The 23578-nt window shown below is 34.7% G+C and overlaps 1 pseudogene; it reads left to right on the top strand.

Moving 5' to 3' along the window:
• The first annotated feature begins 22060 nt into the window (after window positions 1-22060).
• LOC149219656 (uncharacterized) lies at window positions 22061-22519 on the top strand (annotated as a pseudogene).
• The last annotated feature ends 1059 nt before the right edge of the window (window positions 22520-23578 follow it).

The following is a 23578-nucleotide window of genomic DNA, read 5'->3' as shown; positions in this document are numbered from 1 at the left end:
TCTTGAGAGATAATCAACCAAGGGATGAATTAGTAAAAGGAATCCATAGAGAGATGTAATGAAGAGCAGAAATAATAGTTAGAGGATTTATTGTATGTGTATAGAGAAGTGCTCGAAGAGCCTAAATATTTACCAACTAAAAGGGAAGTGGGGCACAAGATACAATTGTTTCCTAATTCCCCATTACCAAATATTGGGTTGTATGGATAGTTTATTTTGGAAGGAGATAAAGTGAAGAAACATTTGCAATAACTACTAGAGTAGGGAGTAATTAGACAAAACACATCATCATATGGGTCACATAGCATCATAGTTCCCAATAAGGATGGGACTTGGTGAATGTGTAACGAATTTACTTTGGAAGGAGATAAAGTTAAGAAACAATTGCAATAACTACTAAAGTAAGGAGTATTTCAACCAAGCACATCATCTTGTGGGTCACTATCATCATCATACCCAACATAAACATAAACAGAACAGAGGCTATTGATAAAACAGTCACTATCATCATAGCAGTGAAAGTTTGCTACCTGTGAACAATGAATGAAACCAATATCTAGTGGTAACAACAACCTCCAAACACGTTAGAAGGCAGTGAAGTTACAGGGCTAACCTGGTCATGACAAGGATCTCTAAGATGCGTTTGGTGTGGTGAGACCCCCACAACACGTGGAGATATTTCCTTAACAGAGGTTGATCATGATGCTAGCTTGGTTCAAGGTTCATATACTTACTCTGTTTGTTCTGCTGCTACGTATGCATATATATGCTCTTAGGTATACTACTAGGGCAAATTATCCATGCTTACAAGTAGTGGAAAGACTGAACTGTAAGTCCCATCATAAGTAGTCAAAATGGCCATAGATTTTGTTCAATAGCACAATGCCTGACCTGCAAAACATAAACCCCGTTTGTTAATAACATCTGGAGCTCCTTCTATTAGGGGATCTCCCTTCTACTAATTATTTCCAAAGCTCATATTTCATCTCAAATTCTGGGCTGTTTATATATTGTGTCATCCTTTCTTGTCTTCCTCATTGCAGTCTTTTATTATCAGGTGGAAATGTGCTTCTGAATTGGGTCTACATGGTCTTCTAGCATATGAATGGGACAATTTTGTTAAGAATCTTATTCTCAATGGTCTAATCTTATCATAGGAGGATGGTTCAATTGCTTGTGCTTGGAACACCTCATTTGGGAAAATAACTTCTTGCCATGCCTATAATTCTATATCAGCATGTTCTTCCCTTCCCATGGTAAATTGGTGGTATAATAAGTTCCGGGACTGTCTTATTGCTCCAAAAATGAAATTATTCATATGGTTGGATTTAGAGAATTAGATATAACCATGGGACCCTCTATTGTGCAAAGGATTATCTAGGCCAAATATATGTATCCTCTATTCAAAGGACTTTGAATATGTCAATCACTTATTTTTTCTGTGTGATTTTTCCATGGAACTTTGGACTGCAACCGTCACGTTATTTAATATTTTGGACCTTGTTCCAATGTATCATATTGACCATTTCCTTTTCTTATGTGAGAAAAACATGGGTAATTATAAATCCTTTCCTATCTTCATCGCTTGGGGTGTCTAGAAGGTTCAGAATAAACATATCTTTGAAAGCAGAGATCTCTGACATCCTGCCTCATATTATGGGTTTCTTCTCTGTATGTCAAGCCTTTGAATCCTCCTCGTAGTCACTCCTTATGCTTCCCTCATAGTCCTCTATCTATAAATGTAGGTTTCTTTGATGATGCATATCATTTAGGTGTATCTGGAGGGGGTGCCATCAGTTTCCTCCCTAGAAATGGGTCTTATCATATTTGGTTGAATATTGGTTCAGAGTCTAATACCAAGGCAGAGGTTTCTGTAGTTTGGGCCCTTTTATATATTGAAACATCATTGAACATTATCTCCTGTCAGATTTATGGAGATTCCAAGTGTGTGATGGACTGGATAATGGAGAAGGGGAATTTTAAGGTTCTTTCCCTCAAGCACTAGATGTAACATATTTAAATTCTTAAGGGTCTCTTTCATAATCTACTATTCTAGCATATTTTGAGGGAATGTAACCAACATGTGGACTATATGTCCAAAAAATATCTACGGGTGGAGGAAGGCCACTTTTTATTTGAAGAACCAGGAGGCTTACAATTATTGAGAAGGGGATATGTTCATATCCCCAGTGATCTTCAGTTGGCTCACTTCTTTTGATATGTCAAGAAATTCTATCCTTTTTGTCATCTTATGAATAAAATATTTTTGTTTGAACTGGTTATTCTTGTTTGTAACTAGGATTTTAATGTTCCATACTATCCGGGTTTTTATCTTTTTTAGTAATTTTATCCATGTTCTACAAAGTTTATAGATGTTCTTTTCATGTCCATTTTTGGTCCCTGTTAGTTAATTTTGTGATGGATGTTGTTGTTGGCATTGGTGATGTGCATACCTTTGAGGTTTTTTGGGTCATATATATGTAAATGTACTCCTCTTTCTTAATGAAAAGGATGATTTATCTTCTCTAGAAAATATTACCCTATAAAAGGGTTGGTGTTTAGGAGTTACGAGACTCAGCAATTTTTCAGTTACGAGTCAGACTAACCCATATTCCTGTACTCTGTTTTCCTACATGACAAAGTGATAAACAGAGGAAATGAAGATTTTTTTGAATATTTCCACCATTGATACAACTAGTGAATTAGTGAATTAGCAATAACATAGTAGTGAGCTTGAGTGGACCCTCAGGGGGACTCTACACCAGCTAGGATCTGTCCAAGTTAGATATCAAGCACACTTTCACAACCCAACACTGGATACTCTACACCAGATAGGATCTGTCCAAGTTAGATATCAAGCACACTTTCACAACCCAACACTGGATATTCACTGAGTTTGGAAGGAAATAAACTTTAAAAAGATTGCAGATCTATTTGATTGAGAAATCTTCGGAACAACATGCAGATTTAATTACACTACAACACATTCCTTGCTGAAAAATGATCCTTTAAATAGAATGCAGATCTATCTTATTCCCCACTATTTTCACCATCTTCCCATACACTATCAACAACTCGCAAAACAACAAGGAGATCAATACTTTTCATTTCCAGAGAAATACCACCTACCACATTATCAATAGTTTCAAAAGGGAATCAGTTTCTTTATACCACAGATGGCAAAGTTCCTTTAAGGGGTACTCCTTTGGGGATCCTATTATTAGACTTTGTGGGTGGTCCATTTATTGGAAACACCAAATGAACTCTATCAAACTTGCAATCTGTGCCTCCTCCTTGTAGAGTTATATAATGTGTTGTAGAACCTTTCTCATAATTCAACCTAGCTAGTTGTCTGCCACTGCATTTTTACCTCAAGATATCACTTCTTTGGAAATGGCTCTAAGGTTTGCATAAAATTATGAACCCATAGTTAAATAGGAACCTCCTATATCTCCTAATGACTTCACAGTAATACATGTATCCCATTGGATTGGAAGTACCACCGAATTGTAGGGGCTGGTTGACAGAACTGGATTCCAAAATGTCATTACCTAGTGGAGCCCCAATTTCTGGTAGGCCTTTATCATTAAGTACCTCTATCATATCATGCCATGAGTGAAACTTGATTTGATGTGCTTACCCACCATTACATGGGGGCCTTTTCCAAATTCATATACATTGTTGCAACCCTTTGCTCAGGCACAATCTACTCCACCACTTGTTCCAAAGATTCTTTCATGGTGTCAGTTGTGCCATTAAACTCAATATCTTCTTAAGCTCTGCACTAATCCACCTAACTATTTTCAACATCATGCAATGCCAAAAAAAAATTACAGTCTATTCAAGAGTGATTAAAATCTATATTTATCTTTTTCCATAGATCAGACACTGACACACAAGACAGAGTTCCGAGTCATCATTGTGCTCATACAAAATAAAAATTCAACCTTTCTTACACAAAGGCACAAAAAGAGTTGAAATATGGGCATTTGTTTGGAATTCACTCTATGTGCCACTGTACCCAGTTAGTTTTATTGTTATGTTTATCTGGTTTTACTTATAACACTTAAAAAGAGGATGAGAATGGAAACAGTAAAGGAGTAGAGAAACATCTTCCTCTGCGATAACAGCAGCTATGGTGGAATGGTAAACGCTCCTCGCATATTCACACCTTGGAAACCTTATCTCGAAATGAAGCTAGTCCTCACTTGCATTAGAGCAAATCCATTTGAACCTTGTTGGGCCTTGAAAGAGAGATCAAATTTCTCCAAACACCTCGTAAACAAATATTCTTGTAAATTTTTTATATTTTTTAATAAAAAACAGCTGAAAGGTAAGATAGGCCCCATATAGTTGACTCAGTAATAAAATTTAATTATTTTTAAATTAGATTTTTTTCATACAAAACATGTCTGCTTGAACAGAACATACTGAAAAGGAAGATAACCCGATAACCCCATATAGTTGACTTAGTAATTAAAATTTTAGGTTTATATGGTATCAAATTCCTCATCAAATTTCTTTCCACATCATCCAGTGGTAAAAAATATATCGAAGAATTCAATATATTTTAATACACAATATATATTTTTTAATTTTTTTACATAAAATTTTATGTTTATCATATCAAATATTTTATATTTATAAGAAAGATTAAGTTTCTAAGAGCTTAATATCTTTTAATATGTAGCATATATTTTTAATAGACAATATATTAAAGGGAAAAATAATAAGATAACTTTTTTGTAAGTTAGTAAAGTTTCAATATATTACTAAATAAACATACAATACAAAAATAGTAGTTGGTTTACCAAACCAGTTGTAGAAGAAGATTCTCTTTGTCACACATTTAACCAGACATGCCATTAGATTTTTTTGTCTTTACTTTCCCTTATATAGTTCAAAAAAATTCCCCTTCCCACTACTACTATATGTAGGTCTGCCTATCTGAATAGCTATATAGCTCTGATCTTCAGACCTAAACTTGAGAAAATAACTACAATACTACCTATATAACATAACACAAAACTAAACAAAAGATTGGTCGATGCCATGATCAACTAACACAATATTATTTGCTTGGAGTTGTTATCGTCGTTGGCCCCATTGTTGGGTCCTCCACAAGGGTTGTCGCTGGAGCCTCTAGGGTTGCCAGTGGACAGCCGCCTGCAGCGCAAGCCTCTCGAACTCGATATTTCCTCAAGCGGGCGAAATCTCCTATCTCTACACCCATCGATATATCCACATTATCGATATAATTTAGATAGATTGAGAACATTTTGTTAAGATCCCCAATTCTGCCAACATGCAATTTCTCTATGTTAACCAAACCCTTGAGAGCCTCTTCAATTCCTTTTAGGCGTTGGTCTATAGATTTTAACTCGATTTCTGTCTCGAGTTGCCTCTTTTTCCTCTACTCTGCTGCCTCTGCTTGCAGCTTTTCCACTAGAGTCTTGACATGCCAAGTGATCTCCAAGGTCTTTTGGTACACAGTCATCTATGTTTTGGATTTCCCTGTGTTGATGATTCAATCTCCTTCCTCCTCTATTCTACCATCAAAGATAGCCCTACAATGTCTTCGAACCTCACTCTCCCAGATTTCCACTATATCCTTCCCTTTTGTGTGACTGTTTAGCAACAACCTCCGCTGCTTCCTCCATGCATGTCTGTTTGCAAAACTCAAAGCCCTGAACATCCGCGGGAACTACCTCTTGGCCTACTAGCATCACTTTAGCTCTTACTCATTCCACTCCCTGATAACTGAATTTCCCTCATAGAAATTACTATCACCAACTCAGAATTACACCACCTTTCAGTGTTTTTCCTTATCTCGATGAAGCTTGCTCCCTAGCTATGATTTAAAGATGACACCCCAAATGAGACTTGCCTCGCCGATATTTGAGTACTTTCCCTCTCAACTTTTAGTAACTCTGACCTGCTAGCGATGTTGTTGTTCATTCGTGTGTACTTGTGGACGTCCTTCCTCTCATTTTCCCTTGCCAACGCTTTGTTCAAAATCATATCACCCTGACCTTGCTCTTGTATGTTTCCCCTTTTGATTTCGTACCTTCCCACTCCTCTTGCCACATCTCCTATTAATGAGACGATCACACTAACAATCTATTATGGGGGAAATCCTCTCCTTCCCATGATTAACCATCACTCTATCCTTGTATTGCAGACACATACCCCTTCTCATTTCCTAAGTATGTCCATAATGAAGGATTATTTGTTCGTATGAACTGGTAGATCACTGTCCTGATTCGGGCCCAGCCCTTCTCTATCAACCTACCTTAATGGCGTGGAGTGATCTCTCTCTGCCAACCTTTGGCTTTCCTCCTTTAGCTAGCCCTCTGAAAACTTGCACATCACGTCGGTGAGCAAATGGACATTATCTACCCCTTTATTTTCCACCCTATCCACCAACACATTCGAAAACCACTGAACTAAGGTGAATTCCATGGTTTTCAACACCTCCAGATGTTTTTGAATGCGTTGGATTAATGGGGGCAAGTGCCAGTTCCATGTTACTTTACTTATTTGTGTGCCACATTGTAACTTACGTGTCACTTGAATGATAAGAGGTGTGGTTCCTACTAGGTCTGGTTCCATGGGAGTTTGCATGGGCTTACAACCATTCATATGGGATTTCTCAATAAGTGTCTTGGCATATTTTCTTTTATATACAAATATCCGGTGATGTGTTTGTCACACCTCCAAACCAAGACACTAATGCAATAGACCAAGATCAGTCATGTCAAAGGACCTTTTCAAATCTTGCCAAAATTCTCTTCTCATAACTGCCTATGATTACTAAGTCATCGACATACACAACGATGATCACAATATCCCCCCTTGATCTTTGCAGTAGAGGTTAGGATCATAAGGGCTTCTCTTTCAGCCGTGCTGTGCAAAATGCTCATCAATTTGTATAGAAAGTTCCCACAATATATTCCGTTTAAGCAAAATATAATGCTTAATATTTTGCAAAATAGATACAAATGGATTACTGCGATGTAGTAATATCTCCGAAAGAATATCTAAAAGCATATTTTCAAGATATTTACACCATGCAGAGGTAAAAAAATAGGGCATATATGTTTAAATCCCTCCCATCAAAGTACCTTGAGGTCCCTCTAATGGTGCAAGCCTAGAAGAACTCCAATTAGGAAAAAATTGTATCAAACCTTGAGGATAGGGTGAAATAATGGAATGTCAAAGCCCTAAACCTGGGTGGTCATCTGATTCTAACAAACACAGTGCTACAAGCTATTCCAAGGTATATGTTATCTATCCTCCCTTCTCCCAAAAGATCTGGGACATCCAAAGGAACTTCTTGTGGCGAGGGGTAGAGGTGAAACGAAAATGGGCGCTAGTGGCCTTAAATAGAGTGCAAACCAAAAGATGCAGGTGGGCTAGGTCTTCAAGATCCAGAGGTAACCAACAAAGAAAATGGAGCAAAATTATGGTGGAGATGGTTAAAAGGGGGGTCATCACCTTGGGAAAGGCTTTGGAAATCAAAATATGCACCTAATTTCCATACAAAAAAGTTAGTTTGGTTATCAAGTTCCACTCAGGGGTTGGCAATTTGGAATTTAGCATGGAATAAAAGAGGTATAATGCAAAAACACTATTCTGGGAAATCAGAAATGGAAAGGAGGCCCTATTTTGGGATGATGCGTGGTAGAAACAAGCTAAGTTATGCAGGGAGGAATGACATCCCTTCAAACTAAGCACAGAAATATAAGAGTATAGAGAATTCTACCAATTCTAAGATCAAGGACTAGAAAATAACAAATGGAGGCGATGGAATTTTAATATCTTTCAACGGCCAACCCAGAATGACTTAGCTATTCAGTATCTAACAGAGGAACTAAGAAAATTAAGAATTATGTTCAATAATGAACAAGACCAACTCAAATGGGGGAAAAAAGAAGATGTGGAGTTCAATCTCAAGGAAGTCAAAGCTTATCTTAGTGAGGGATATACTGGTACAAATGATCCATTGTGGAGAAAACTGGATGGTGCCACATTGGCCATAAATTTAAATTTTCATGTCATTGATTTTACACCAGAAGGTCCTAACTCAGGACAAAGTTATAAAGAGAGGATTTATAGGTTCCTCTTCGTGTTTCCTCTCCGAAAACACAAAAGAGAGGCTTAATCATTTACTCAACACCTGTAACTATATGGAGGCACTATGGGACTAATTAGCCTCAATATTTAGATAAAGAAACCAAAGTTGAGAGAGCATACAAGAAACAATAAAGCAATGGCGGGTGCATTATACAAAAAATGAGGTGGTGAACCTTACCTGAAATTTCATTCGAGGTTTCATCCTTTGGGAAATTTGGAAGGAGCACAATAGATGAATATTCTCTTATAATAAGCTTCCTGTTGACGACCTAGTGGAAGGAAAAATGTGTCAGCTAAAGGAAACATTAATTAGTACGGGAAATCAACCATTAGAGGAACAACCACCCCCCCAAGGAAACACAAATTTTGAAGTGATGAGGCTTCATGTTTTTCACCCTGTTTTCCCCAAATAAATATATTCTAGCAGGAAGAATTATTCATTACTTTCCCCTCTTACAAGCAAACACTCGACAAAAAAAGGATTTCACACCTCGGAGTTTTTTTGTAGGATAAAGGGAAAGGTGAGTGGGTATCCTGCAGTAGCTGCATTGGTCTTATTAGCATTACGCCACTTTTCATATGGGTCTTCACAACAAATAATCACCATTACACTTTGTTGATTTGTTTTAAAAATAAACATAACACCCAATAGATTTCTTTTGGGATGCAATGTTGTTGTTGGTAGTATGATTGTATTTGTGCCACATGTAAAGCTAATATGCGTTAAATTTCTTTCACCTTGCAATATTTTTATTGGAAATGTGTTTGTGTTTGGGCTAGAAACTATGCTAGATTTCTTTTGCTTTGCAATAGTGTTGTTGTCAATTAGGTTGTTTATGATAAAAGGAAATCTAGCAAGTGTTAGATTTCCATCACTTTGGCAATGTTATTGGAAATGTTGTGCTTGTGTTTGGGCTAGAAGTTGTGTTAGATTTCTTTTGCTATGCAATGTTGTTGTTTTCAATTTGGTTGTTTATTATAGAAGGAAATATAACACGTGTTAGATCTCTTTCACCTTGGTAATGTGCTTTTGTTTGTGTTAGAAGGAAATATAGCATGCACTAGATTTCTTCTGACATAAAATGTTGTTATTGGTAGTATGCTTGTATTTATGCTACATGTAAAGCTAGCATGCGTTAAATTTATTTTACCTTGCGACATTGTTGTTGGAAATGTGATTGTGTTTGTGATAGAAGTTGTTGGATTTTGTTGGCTTTTGTTTGCCCTACAATGTTATTGTTGCCAATGTGCTTTTGTTTGTACTAGAAGTAAATCAATCGTATGCTAGATATCTTCTACACTGCAATGTTATTTTTGGCAATGTGATTGTGTTTGTGCTACAATAAACTCTAGAATGTGTAAGATTTCTTTTACTTTGAAATGTTTTTGTGAGTAATATGCTTCTATTTACGTTAGAAGAAAATTTAGCATGTGGTGGATTTCCTTCGCCTTAGAATATTGTTATTGGCAATGTGTTTGTGTTTGTGCTAGAAGGAAATCTTGCATGTGCTAGATTTATTTGACCATGTAATGTTGCTTCTAGCAATATGCTTATGTTTGTAGTAGAAGGAATGATATTGATTGTTAGCTTTCATTTGAGGAAACAATGTTTCATTACATACAACATGACAACCATAATATTTTTATTTTTGCATTTATATTACTTTTTCGGAAGTTGTGTGTTTTTGGGGAAATATAAAGTCACACTTTACACGGTTCATTCTTTTAATTACAAGTTACGATGTAATTGTTGTTACAGAATTGATGCAAGCTACAATGGAAAATATAATTTTGGCAAAAGGGGACTATGTTGATCTCCTTATTAATGATCAAGTCATTGGGCTAGCAAGGGTTGAATCTGCAGAGTCTGGAACTTATTATGTTGGAAAAAAGGTTAATGTTGGTTATGTTGCAATTTTGATAATTGATCTCATTCAACCACATTTGATTGATGATGATGTTAATGAAGGGGACATACATCCATGGAAGATTGTGGATTTGAGACACCACATAGGTAAATCAAAATATTGAAGCATGTGTTATATATTTTTGATACTATAATAAATGTTCTTTTTTTGAGTAAATACTAACATTATTTACATTTGTTTATAGGTACAAATGTTTCTTCTACATTTTCTATTGGAGACAAGGTAAATCTTCTACAACATGGAGTGAAGGTGGGCGAGGGCTCCATATTCAATACAGAGCTTGGGCATAAAGTGCATGGAAATATGGTAAAGAAAGGATGCATAGTGGTTAAAATTGAAAAGGTGTTAAAACATAATGTTCCTCTACCACATCCAACAGGGTTTGAGCATACACTTGGGGGTGCATTAGAATCTTATGAAATTTGGCCAGAATCAGATTTGGAGCCTCACTGTCATGATCATGCCATAAATATTGCCCAAGATAGGGTTAAATTCATATGTGCAAAGGTTTCTCTTACACATGAATGCATGGGAACAAGCATGTGCATTGCCAAAGGAATGCTAGTTCATGTCCGCGAGGATGACATTGTTGAGGGTGAAACACTAGGTGAAATGGATTTTGGTGTTTTTCTAGAAGAGATAGATGGAAATTGTGAGATATGCAAAATTGGAGATAAGTCTATACATTGTTTGGTTAGATGGCCAATAAATAAGTTGGTGGACAACAAAGGTGTGATATTAAGGGTCAAGGAAAAGTTCAAGGAACCAACCAAAGAAATGGTGATATGGGATGTTATAGAGGACACAAATCCCTTAAACAAATGGGATGGGTACCTTTGTAATGAAAAAGATAGAAACTCAATTGATATGAATGTAACAAGGCCATATAAAAGGATTAAACGAGTTATGGCTACAAAAAAAACTGCAAAATGTCAAACAAAAATAGATGAAGAGAAAGAAATTCGACTTTTGGCAGCAGATGTATGTTGTAGAAAAGATTGTCTTCAACATGTCGATAGGAAGGCCATTGCAGGTGCTAGAAGGGGTATGAGACAAATAAATACAAATGGTATTAGAGAATTTGTCTTGAATTCACTCATGTCAAACACAGTGATGTCAAGCGGCCATGGCCATGGCCATGGCCTACCACCTATTGCTAGAAATGTAAAGGACATGAGATTTAATGGGAATATTATTTGTAAGAAAGCATGGTATAAGATACATAAAATTCCTCAAAGCACATTCTATAACTACCAGCATTATTTCCAACATGGACAGATCAAAGCTATTCATGGTAACACCAACACATGCAAAGCACGAGCTCACACAGTGGCAGCTATAGAAATATTGCACAAAATTGTAATGGATAATTCAGATTTTTCACCAAATCAAACACGTCAAGTTGAAGAAGATGGAACATCTGCTCCTTTAAGACTGCTTCCTTCGACTTACACACAAAATTCTTTGTTAAAAGAGATCAATGAGGCTCTTCAAAAGCTCAATTACCCATCGATATCACAACCAACAATGACCAAGATCTGGAATACTAAGTTTCGAGATGTGGCATTTTCAAAGAACACCAACTTCAGTAAATGCAGTGAATGTATTGTGTTGAAAGCACAAATGAAGTCAGCAACTACAAAAGAGTTGGAAGAAAAGGCACGAGGTAGGTTGACGAAACATAACAAGATTGTTATGTGTGGAAGATATTGCTACTATGCCCATAGAATTATGTCAGAGCGGTTTCCAAAGGAGTATTTGAGCATTATCCATGATAAAATGGACAAAACAAAGACATCAATCCCAAGGCTACGTGTCAAATCAAAATCTGTTGTAGGAACAAATTTGGGTTTGTCATTGACAATAATGCTTACACATGGGCATAAGGCGGGAGGTTTTGGTCATTTCTCCTTACCATTTGTCCATATGGGATCACAATTTACTATTACATCCCTTGCAAAGTGCTTAAGGGACCTTGAAGATCCACAAATGGATATGTATGGTGATCTACTTTATGAAAGTGGAATTTCAAGAAACCCACTTACAAATGCATTACTTGACACCTCTATTTACCCAAAATGTCAAGGGTACAAGGATGATTTTATATCTCATGGAAGTTCAAAAAGTCAAAATGTTGATTTTAAACCTCTTCCTCCACATTTGTTGTTACAGTTGGACAATGCAGCAAGTGATAATAAGAATCGCTATCTTTTCATGTTTCTATCACTTTTAACTGCACTTGGTGTCTTCATCACTATTGAGGTTGGGTTCTTGCCTGTGGGGCACACCCATGAAGACATAGATGGAACCTATGGAAGAATGTCTTCCAACCTAAAAAGTAAAGATATTTATTCTTTACCTGAAATGATGGATACATATCGCATAATTGAAGAAAATAGAGTGTTTCCACCTACACTTATTGACAAGGTCTATGACTTCAAAAGTTTCCTTAATGGATACATTAAGGAGGGAAAAAATGCACTAGTTGGACATCTTAATGTTCAATACTTCCAATTTCTTATACTCAATGATGTTCCAATACTAAGGTATAAAGAATCAATTAGAGACTCTGAGTGGTCAGAACCAGTTGAGTTATGGAATATAGATGATGAAGGTCGACCTATAATTCCCATAGGGAAGCCATCTTTCTTAGCTTCCAAACAGAATGATGTCTATTTAAAAGAACTAAAGGAAGGGATAACATCATACATAAAAATGTGGAAAGACACTATTGGGAATGAGGATTCACCAATTGTTACAGAGGAATGGAAAAATAAAGTGGTGTATTGGGAAAAAGTTCTTGATACATTAGATGGAATCTATAATGATCATAGAATAATAGATGGAAATGATTCATCTTCTGAGGATTTCTGGCCCAAGACAAGGCACATTGTTGATGTTGATCGTAATGCACTCCAAGTAATCTCAAGTATTATGGATGGAGATTTTGATAATGCGATAGATGAACCAATATATGTTGGACCCAAATGCAACAAGCCAAAGCCAACATTCAATCTGATGATTGATGTTGAGAAAGGAAAGATGTTGCTAGTTAGATAAGGAAATGAGGATGCAGGCGAGATGATTTGGATGGAAAAATCCATCTCAAATATCTTTAGGGATAATGAAAGTGAGAATCTTCATGTAAAGGTTGACTGGTGGAAGCCTATGTCAGGGAAATACAATGGAAAATTTTTAGAGCAATATTGGGTACCAAATCCTGATGACAAAGAACTTGGCTCTATTCCAATTAATACCATAGTGTGGGCATGGATGCCAAAGAAAGAACATTGCAAGAAGACCAAGATAAATAAATATGGTGTAGAAGCCATTCTTGATCTACTTGAGCGATTATCTTAAGAGTAGGTTTATATGATACATAAATGTAATTTTTTTTTCGAGGATCTATTAATATACATTCAGACACATTTTCCCATATTTGTTGTATAAATATTCTCTTCATATTTTTTTTGAAGGAGTTTTATATTATTTAATAGTTCAATGTAATCATGTGTTATACAAATTACATGACAATGCCATAAAATATTTAAGTTTTCAAAGCTTTATTTGACCAGCATGACTTCTCACCATATCAAATATGCGTAATAAAATTCAATAATGCACCTAAAAACATCTTCTAAACTTGTTATATTAAAACAACAGTGGGGTACCTAATTAGTATTATATTTAATATAAACCATTTAAACACTTAATGAATAAATGCTAGATGCTTGATATAATGTTTGAGGTGAGTTTTCCTTAATTTTCCTTATTATAATTGATATAATCAAATTCCCTATTTTGTTGCATGTTAATTTATAAAAAAAATATTTTGATCATTGAACAACACAACTAGAATTATAAAATATTTCTACTTATAGATTTTGAAGTGGTGCCAACATTATACTAGTATAATTAATTTGTACTCAACTTAGGAAAAGTAGTTAGTGTCAATTTAAAATGGTCAATAATAGTAAGAAAAACAATATTAATATATTCTTAAATAACTTTATAGGTAAGATTTTTTTTACACAATCTAGTATTCATGGTCATATTTAATACATAAATATAAATGTTAATGGTAATAGAAATAATGTAAGGAATTTAAGTTTTAGATGAATGTTAATATGTTCTTTTCAATATAGTATCCTTAAACATTACAGGGATAAAAACTAAACATGTGTAATAAATATCTTAATCATTTTTCTCTCTTTCTTGTTGTATTTGAAAATAATCAAATTGTACTACTTTGTTACTATTCTAATTCATGATTGATTTTGATCATTAAAATGATTAGTAATTGAGACGAGAGGCTCATTTTACAGCCCAATATGGGGGGATGTGTAAGTTTGTCTATCCGTCTGTGCCCGTTTAAAATAAAAATTATGTTCTAAATAGAAAAATATAAAAAAAGAATATTTTGTAAAGTAATTAGAAGTAAAAAAAAATGTGTGAATCAGAGGTTTAAATCTTATAATTTTCAAAAGTAACTATTGAAGATTTATGTTAACTAATTTATGTCAATATCAACTTCATATATATCTATATATATAAAAAAAAATTCTTATGGTTAAAATTATTATTTGTTCGTATATATACTCTATTTAGCATTCAAAAATATAGTTTCAACAATTAAAAATAACACATTGTATCTTTCACTCTAAATGTGTTTGCACTTGAAATTTGATCCCGGATCTATGATGGTATATATTGGACACATTACTATGATCATTTGTCATTGAATAACTTTATACTTAATATATAGCTTGCATATTAATATATTATTCATTAAGTAAGCCTCAACCAACTTCGTTTCTTACATAAAAGTACAAATAATAAATAAAAATAAATTATATTCAACATTTAATTTGATCCTAAAAAATATTTTCTCCTTAACTCTAAAATGGTGCAAACTTCTTACAATAGTATGTAATGATGATGATGATAATAATGATTATCATCCACTAAGACCAAATATGGTATATAAGAAGGTAAAAAGATATTACTAAAAGTTATTTTGAATTTTAAATTGTGCCAACATTGTTTTAGTAATAATCGTAAATCAACATATACATGATATTTACTATATCGGATTATCGGTTAATAATAGTTACACACACATCATTATTTTCATAAAATAACCTTAACAAACTTATCTTTTTAATATAAACCATAAAAATATTAAAATAGATAATGTAAGGAATCCAATATTAATATGTGAAATATTTTCTTTTTCAAGTTTATATAAATTTGTTTTATAAAGTTTATCATGATAATTTTTACACAAAAAATGGTGAATATCTATATAAAAATTAGTGAACTAAGTGGCTTTCTAATTCCTCATTTCGAAAAAATATAATCTAGTTAAAGTTCTAAATAATGGTATATATTGGACACATTACCAAAAATTTCATTTGTCATTAAATAACTTTATACTTAATATATATCTTGCATATTAATCTATTATTCATAAAGCGAGCCTCAATCAACTTCTTTATTAACATAAGTGTACAACTAATAAATAAAAATAAATTATGCTACTACTCACATTCAACATTTAATTTGATCATAAATTTATTTTTCTCCTCAACTCTAAAATGGTGCAAACTTTCTACAATAGTATGTAATTATGATGGTGATAGTGATGATTATCATCCACTAAGACCAACTATGGTAAATAAGGAGATAAAAAGATATTATTAAAAGTTATTTCGAATTTTATTGTTATGCTGAAAAAGCATTAAAAGAAGTGTTTCAATATCATCATAATTTTGTTTAGTTAAACAATCAAAAAGGTTGGTACCGTCACAAATATATTGAAATTTAATTCTAATACGAGTATAAACTCGATGCTTTGAGGGTTTTTTAATCTTCAACGATAATATAACTAGTGTTGCAAAGGTGATAGACTTTTAAATTGTGCCAACACTGCCTTAGTAATAATCATGACTTTTCACATACATGATATTTACTATATCAGATTATAATTAAATGGATTAACAATAGTAACATATGCATCATTATTTTCATAAAATAACCTTAACAAACTTATTTTTTACTATAAACCATAAAAAATATTAAAAGAGATAATGTAAGGAATCCAAGATTAAAATGTGAAATATTTTTTTAGCAAGTTTATATAAATTTGTTTTATAAAGTTTATCATGATAATTTTTACACAAAAATGGTGAATATCTACATTAAAATTAGTGGATTAAGTGACTTTCTAATTCCTCATTTTGAAAAAACTTAATTTAGTTAAAGTTCTAAATTCTAGATCCACTGAATACTTCCATATTTAATGAAATATGTGTTATTTTCTCTTTGTCAGGGTTGTAGCATTCTTCCCAGTGCCTCATGAAGAGACCTGCATTGTTAAAGAAGTAGGGTCCCTCCTCAAAAACCCTCTCCTTATCTTCCAAATTAGCAAAAATGACCATGAAGAATCCCTTAGCACCTAGTTTTAGGTCAATGTGTCCTTTGGGCTTCCATCTCTGTTGTATCCATTTGGACAGTTCTTTTTCAGACAGAGATGTCTGCACAAACTTATAGATCAAAGCATGATCTTTCATATATCCTTTGTATTCTTGGAGTTTGTTGTTTGGAATTACAAACTTGGGCTTTTTCATCGCTCTGGGTAGACATCTGTTCCCCAGCCCTGCTTGCCATTGAGCCCCCATGACCGGCGTGTCCTTAACTCATGTCCTTGTGCTTCTGTTCACTCCATTCCTACTTGTCTCTCCTGCTATTGCATTTTTATTGGAGGGGATCTCCCCCCCCCCCCCCCCCACTAAGAGCTGTCATTTCTTTGTCAGCCTTACCTGGATTCTGACCACCTTCCTCCAATCGACCCGAAACTCTTCCTTGTCCTGATCTGGTGCAGGTAGCTGCAAGCTATCCCTACACCCTATCCAGGGCTCAGGTCTTCTTGAGGCAAACTGTGCGAGAAACCCTAACCTAAATGCTTACCTTCATCATTTTCCCCTATCCGTTCCCTAGATCGAAATTAATAAGTATTTTTAAAAATTATAATAAATATGAGTTTTGTTTCTTATTTATGTTATTTTATTAGTGTTTAAAGTTCATATAAATTTACGTGATTTCATATGGTCATTGAAATATTTTATTTATGGTTATGAGTAAAAGTGAAATATTTGTACTATTGTTATTTTATAATTATTTTTTGGAAAGTATTTTTTTTAAGCAGCATGTGCCAACTTGAGGTTAAGCATGGAAGGAATTACACACATTCCTCATACGGTGATGTAGAATACTCAGTTAAAAAAAAATATTAAATATATTATGTGGATTTGCAATACATAAGTGTTTCATTTAGATAATGAAAATATATATTTATAAATATGATAAATAGTTTATGGACCTGTGATGTTATATATAAATGATACATATTGAAAAAAATACAATGAAATATATTATTAGATGAAAATAACCTAGCATGGATCCTTTTTAACTAAGGATCTAGCAAGCTCCGATACAATCAAATCTTTCAAGATGCAAACTTCCTTTTTAGTGCTAAATAAGTTTGCATGCCTCAACAGATTTGAATCTTCTAACCATTTGGTAGATCCTTAATTAATATGGATCTATGCTTGTTGTTAATAATATCATTTATATTATATAAATTTCACATCTCTATATATGAAAGTATTCTCATTTTTAACTTTACTAAAAACCTTAATTTAATCTCTATGGAATATCCATAGAATATTTTTAATAGTGAGAATACAGGTGTTGATAGTGATGGACCTACCAACATTCAAGGGGTATCCCTGGTATGAAGTCCCAACTAGACCTCACATAATTTGGTGTAGCAGTCCCATTCAATATGATGGCCCAGTTGTCATTATCTTAACAGTTTGCCTTAGCTCTTGCTTGTCAGCACATGAGAGTGGTTTACCTTGTCATTGAACAGCAAGGTTCATGTATCTAGTGAGTGCTTAGTGTTACTTGTGTCAATGTTCTTCCACTGCAAAGGGAAAGGGAGGGAGTGACTCTCAAGTCGAACGGGAATAGTCCCAACTCTGATAGAGACACACAACCTAGGAGGACATGTACAGCTTTCGGCAGAGTAGTCCACACGGATGTGGAAATCACAAACACACAGTATATGGATAGCAAGTACAACACCTAGTGGAATATTCCACATGAGTGTGATGATCGTTATAACAAGTTTATGAGAATGGTTCTATCGAGTTTCCGGTGAAATAGTCCACATAGGTGAGATAGCGTTAACAACTTATACAACACATTTTCGAAAGCATATGTATTAGAACAACCTAAATAGTTCAACTGTCTTAATACATGTTAAAATAACATGCATTACAAGCATACAAAGAATATGAAGAAGAATCACATAGTCATATAACCATATGCACAGTAAATTAACACACAGAACAAGACTGGTGGAAAAGGGAAAGAGCCATCATGTGGTCTCTCATGCTCATGTAATTCTCTCTTATTCAAATAATTTAATAATACATTTAAATACATGAGCAAGTGGTCTTAAGATAGTGTGTCTATCTTAGACTCACTTGGTTGAGACATTTTCTCAACTTACACACTAATTTAGGAGAACTAGCTGGAGAGAATCTCTCATCCAATCTAGACTCCTTAGTTTGAGGAATTCTCATGACTTTATTTATTTAATTTAATAATTGGATTTATTATTGACTTTTAAGAAAGTGAGGCTAACATTCCCCCCTCAATGATAAATCCAAAACAAACAAGGAACCATCTTCCAAGTTCTCAACTTGATCCTCAAAAAACATTTGCCTAAAAAAACGCCAAAGCTGGATGCTAAAAAAAACTCAAATCTGAAGAGAACATGAATTAGCTGCATGTTTGATTCATCTCTGAATGTCACTTGACAACTCCATCACATGCCAAGCTGCAAAAGGATCCAACTATCCTTTGCTTGAAATTGGCATCTTGTGTCCACTGACAAAATGTGATGAACGCCCACTGGTGTATCTGCTGATGCTAATCACCCACTGGTTGATGAAGATGCTCACTGACTGCTTCACTAATGTGGTCAAGACTTTCAATCAGACAACCACTTGTCAATTTCATTAACATTTTCCCCCCTTTTTCAATTGAAAGGAGAGACAATCTTCTCCAAAATATATCTGAACTCCCCCCTTCAGGTGTGGGAGTGTGTCACTGGTGTACTCCCCCATTCAACTGGACGAGAGTACCATCTTCATTTGACTGTTGGCTGCAATATATGTGAGTGAATCCGATTGTAAAACTTGTACAATCTTCTAGATGTAGATGACCATTCCCAGGGATCAATCCATGAATAATTTATCTTCAATCTGGCTTATTGTCGTTGGTTGCAGCATTTCTCTAATGTATGATTCAACTTGCCACAATGGCTACAAGGATGGAGATCAAAACACTGATCTTCCAAATGACTAGTTCTTTGAAAATGAGAACATTTCAGTTTGTCTACAACTTGAGTTTGCATGCATTTCTATTTGTTTGCACTTTCAGTTTGTGTGCATTGATGTCTGTCTGCAACTTGCGAAGAACTTGCTGAGGTGATATGTTCAAGTAATATGGCATTGGTGAACTGAATGGGCTTTGAATAATCAGGGATATGTAAGTCATCATTATCTTTGGCATATCCTAAGCCGCGTCGATTTTGATTACTTTGGATTTCTTCCCATGGCTTAATGATGGGTTTGGTAGAAAGTTGCACTGGAACAACTTCAACGCTTGAAGCTAGTTGGATGAATGAAGTTGAATGATTAGCGGTCTCTGGATTGGTCAAAGACGTGGAAGCAACATGCTTCTCTTGCAACTCATTTCTCTGTAGTTGCGACTCTAGTTGAACGAACTCAATCGTTTCATGTGCATGTTGAATATGCACTTGAATGTCAGCAAGAGTGGTTTTGCTAATTTGTACCATGCCTTTAGCAGTTGAGAGGATCAAATTGTTAGGAATATTTAACAACTGAATGCTTGTCACCATGTGAACTTGTTGGAACTCATGCTCGCTTGCTTTTAATACTAGTTGGATTTTAAGAACTCACTCACTTGATGCTTGGTTGATTGTTGCACACTCGCTTGAACTTGTTTTAACATATGATTGTTTGAACTCACACTTTCTTTCTTTCACGCTCGCTTGATGACGATTGCTTTGCATGATTGCTTCATTGACACTTTGTGAATGATTCAATCAACTTCATACTGGCTCGTTTGTTGTAGATTTGATTTTGACACGCTCGCTTGCTTGGTTGTTGTTATGAACACGCTCACTTTCTTGATTGTACTTGCTTGAAATAATTGTTGTCTTAAACTGTTGTGTGATTACTGCACTTAGTGATGCACTGAATGTGCTAAAAAATGATGGGTGTCGAACACTGTCAAAAATGTACCCAAATGATAAATGTTCAAGTGACAACTGACTTGACTTAATGTATGCACTGTAACAAATCAAATGAGGGTGCCAGTTACAACCGAAAATGCACTCGAACAATTCAACTAAATTTGACTTTGACTATAATTCAACTTACAAATTATGATTTGCAAGTTACAGTTTTGTATTGAGCTTTATTAAAAAAAGGCGCAAGTGTAATTGGCAAAAAATTGTTGTTGAATTGTTGCAAATGTGGTTGATGTAGATGACAACTTCATTAGCTTGATTGGATGTTGATGTAGAATTGTCTTTGACAACTTGATTATGTATTGTTACTTCTTGATTACCTGTAGTTTTCTGGATTATATAAGCTCGAATGGAATTGATTGTGCATGAAATTTGTTAATTTGTTGTGTGTACCATATTAGAAAGATACCACAGGAAGGTTAGTGTCAAACCTAGACACAAAACACAAACAATATCAAGAATCATGTGCGATCACAAACACACATGGTGTACCTAAGATCCGCTTATTCAATTTCGGGGGGATCTAGGACACATCAACACCGCAAAAAATATGTCTTTGCTAAATATTAAAGTACATCAATCTTCACCTTCACAACATCGTGAATGAAATTTCTCCAATAATGAGAATACCAAGCTCACAACCCTTTGAAGCAACTTGTCTTCAAAATTAAAAAAAATAAAAAATTCAAACCTCAAGTTATAACCTTATCACTTCAAAGATTTATAAACCACACCTTATCACAAAAAAATAATTTCACCTTATCACTCCAAATACAAAATATTCCTCATATCTCCACACCTTATTACTCCAAAATACAAATTATACCTTATCATTCCATTACAAAATATTCACTTTACTTCCAAAAAAAATTTATGAAACCACTTTACAAATTGAATTGTTTCCCAAAGCTCAAATTTTGTTTACATTAAAGAACACACCTTATCTCTCATAGAGAAAAAAAACCAACTTTCGTAGAAATATTAGATTACACTTTTCACACATAAAAATTACATTTTTTTTAATTATTTTTGTCTCCCTTTTTGTAAACAAAAAAAAAAACACTTGAGAATTTAAGCATACCTTGCCTTTATAATCTTAGAATGAACCATAGAAGAAAAAAAACTTGATTTATAAATTGCTCTTACCAAGAGTTTAAAGGTTCATTATGAAATGGACTTATGAATCAAGTTGTTTCCAACTGTGTGTAGACTGGTCTAATGAACCCTTTTTTACACGTGGATTGTTGTTAGATTTCTGAGGAATCCTTCAAGTGATCCACAAATTGTTGGCAATAAATTGACATCCGAGTTTGCTATTGAAACATTTCCACGTAGGTCTAAGGTTCCACGTTACCAATTATGCTATTCTCTGTCAATTTCCAACATCTCCAAGCCGTTGAAATGAAATTGAATTCGACGAGATCGAGGAGATAGATTTTCAAGCATTTTCAACATGGATCACCAGAAATATCGATTTGGGTCTTCTAGATTTTCTCCCATCTAAATTGGGTCCTGATGATCTTCTTCAGATCTAGTTACTCAAGGCCTTAAACATTCAGGAGTGTCCAATGTCTCTATTTGGGAAAGAATGGCATTGGAATGGGTAGTCTTGGGATATGCGGTAGGTGCAGAGGCCATCATGTTGTTGTTGCTCACAATGCCCGACCTGGATCACCTCAAGAAGGGACCAATAGTCATTATTCACAACGCATTGAAGCCGATGCTCTCTGTGGTGCCATTCTGTCTGTTTCTACTGATGGATATCTACTGGAAATATGAGACTAGTCCCAGTTGTGAAGGGAATCTGTGTAGTCCGAGCGAGCATCTGTGCCATCAGAAATCCATCATGAAGAGCCAACGTAACTTCATGCTTATTGCCTCGACTCTCCTGCTCTACTAGCTTCTGTTCTGCGTCACGGGCATGGTTTTGCGAATCGAACGCATGAACGAGAAAATTGAAAAGTTGGAGCTCCTGGAAGACCAGGGATTAGTAAGTGGGAAATTCCTCTTTCATGAAAGAGGCTTATATGAGCAGCCCATGACATAATGCATTAAATTTTGTTTTTGATCTCGATGCAGAAAACACCAGATGTTAGATATGCCCAATCACTTGGCCATGCGAAATGTCCAGCCTTTTCATCCTCTAAGAATGTATTAGAGCGCTATTCATTGGCTATGGAGATGTTGCTCCACACACAGAATAGCAAGCATTCCCTTCACAGCTCAGTCCACGCCAAACACTTAACAACCACCACTGATAGCTCTATAGATCACGTTGCTCCAAAGCAACACATATCTCTCTTACAATAATATAATATTCATGAGATAAATCAACTGTAACCTTGTATGCATTCTCTATTGCAAAATACTCAATTTCAATAATAATACGCATGCAAAAATAATGTAACACGGTTTCCTATAGAATTGGTTTCACAATCAAACATAAAATTTACATGGCTTGATATATGGGCACGTAGCCCTAGCCTCTTGTGTCTTCTCACCACACTCGCTCCACTTCTGCAGCTTTCCAACACATAGCCCTCATGCAATTGCCCAATGATGGTGGTTCTTGACGAGTCCTCAAGCAATAAACAAATAAATAGATCTGAACCTTATTGGTTTTGATACCGCATGAAGGAAAATCACACAGCCATATAACCATATGCACAGTAAATTAACACACAGAACAAATCTAGCAGAAAAGGTAGAGAGCCATCATGTGGTCTTTCATGCTCATGTAATTCGCTCTTATTCAAATAATTTAATAATACATTTAAACACATGAGCAAGTGGTCTTAAGATAGTGCGTCTATCTTAGACTCACTTGGTTGAGACATTTTCTCAACTTACACACTAATTTAGGAGAGCTAGTTGGAGAGAATCTGTCATCCAAACTAGACTCCTTAGTTTGAGGAATTCTCATGATTTTATATATTTAATTTAATAATTAGATTTATTATTGATTTTTAAGAGAGTAAGGCTAACAGAATAGTCTTAAAAACGAATGCAGTACATGCGTGAAAATGTGTTGTCCTTTTATCATGCTTTTGAATTAAGCAAAAGTTCCAAGAGACAGCAGTACACCATTACAACACTAACCCCGATA

This window comes from Pinus tabuliformis, chromosome Q, assembly GCF_031772625.1.
Source record: "Pinus tabuliformis cultivar Carrire ecotype Pingquan chromosome Q, CPIR1, whole genome shotgun sequence".
NCBI lineage: Eukaryota > Viridiplantae > Streptophyta > Pinopsida > Pinales > Pinaceae > Pinus > Pinus tabuliformis.
The sequence above is the reverse complement of the archived record's forward strand: the minus strand, read 5'-3'. Positions and strand labels throughout refer to the sequence as shown.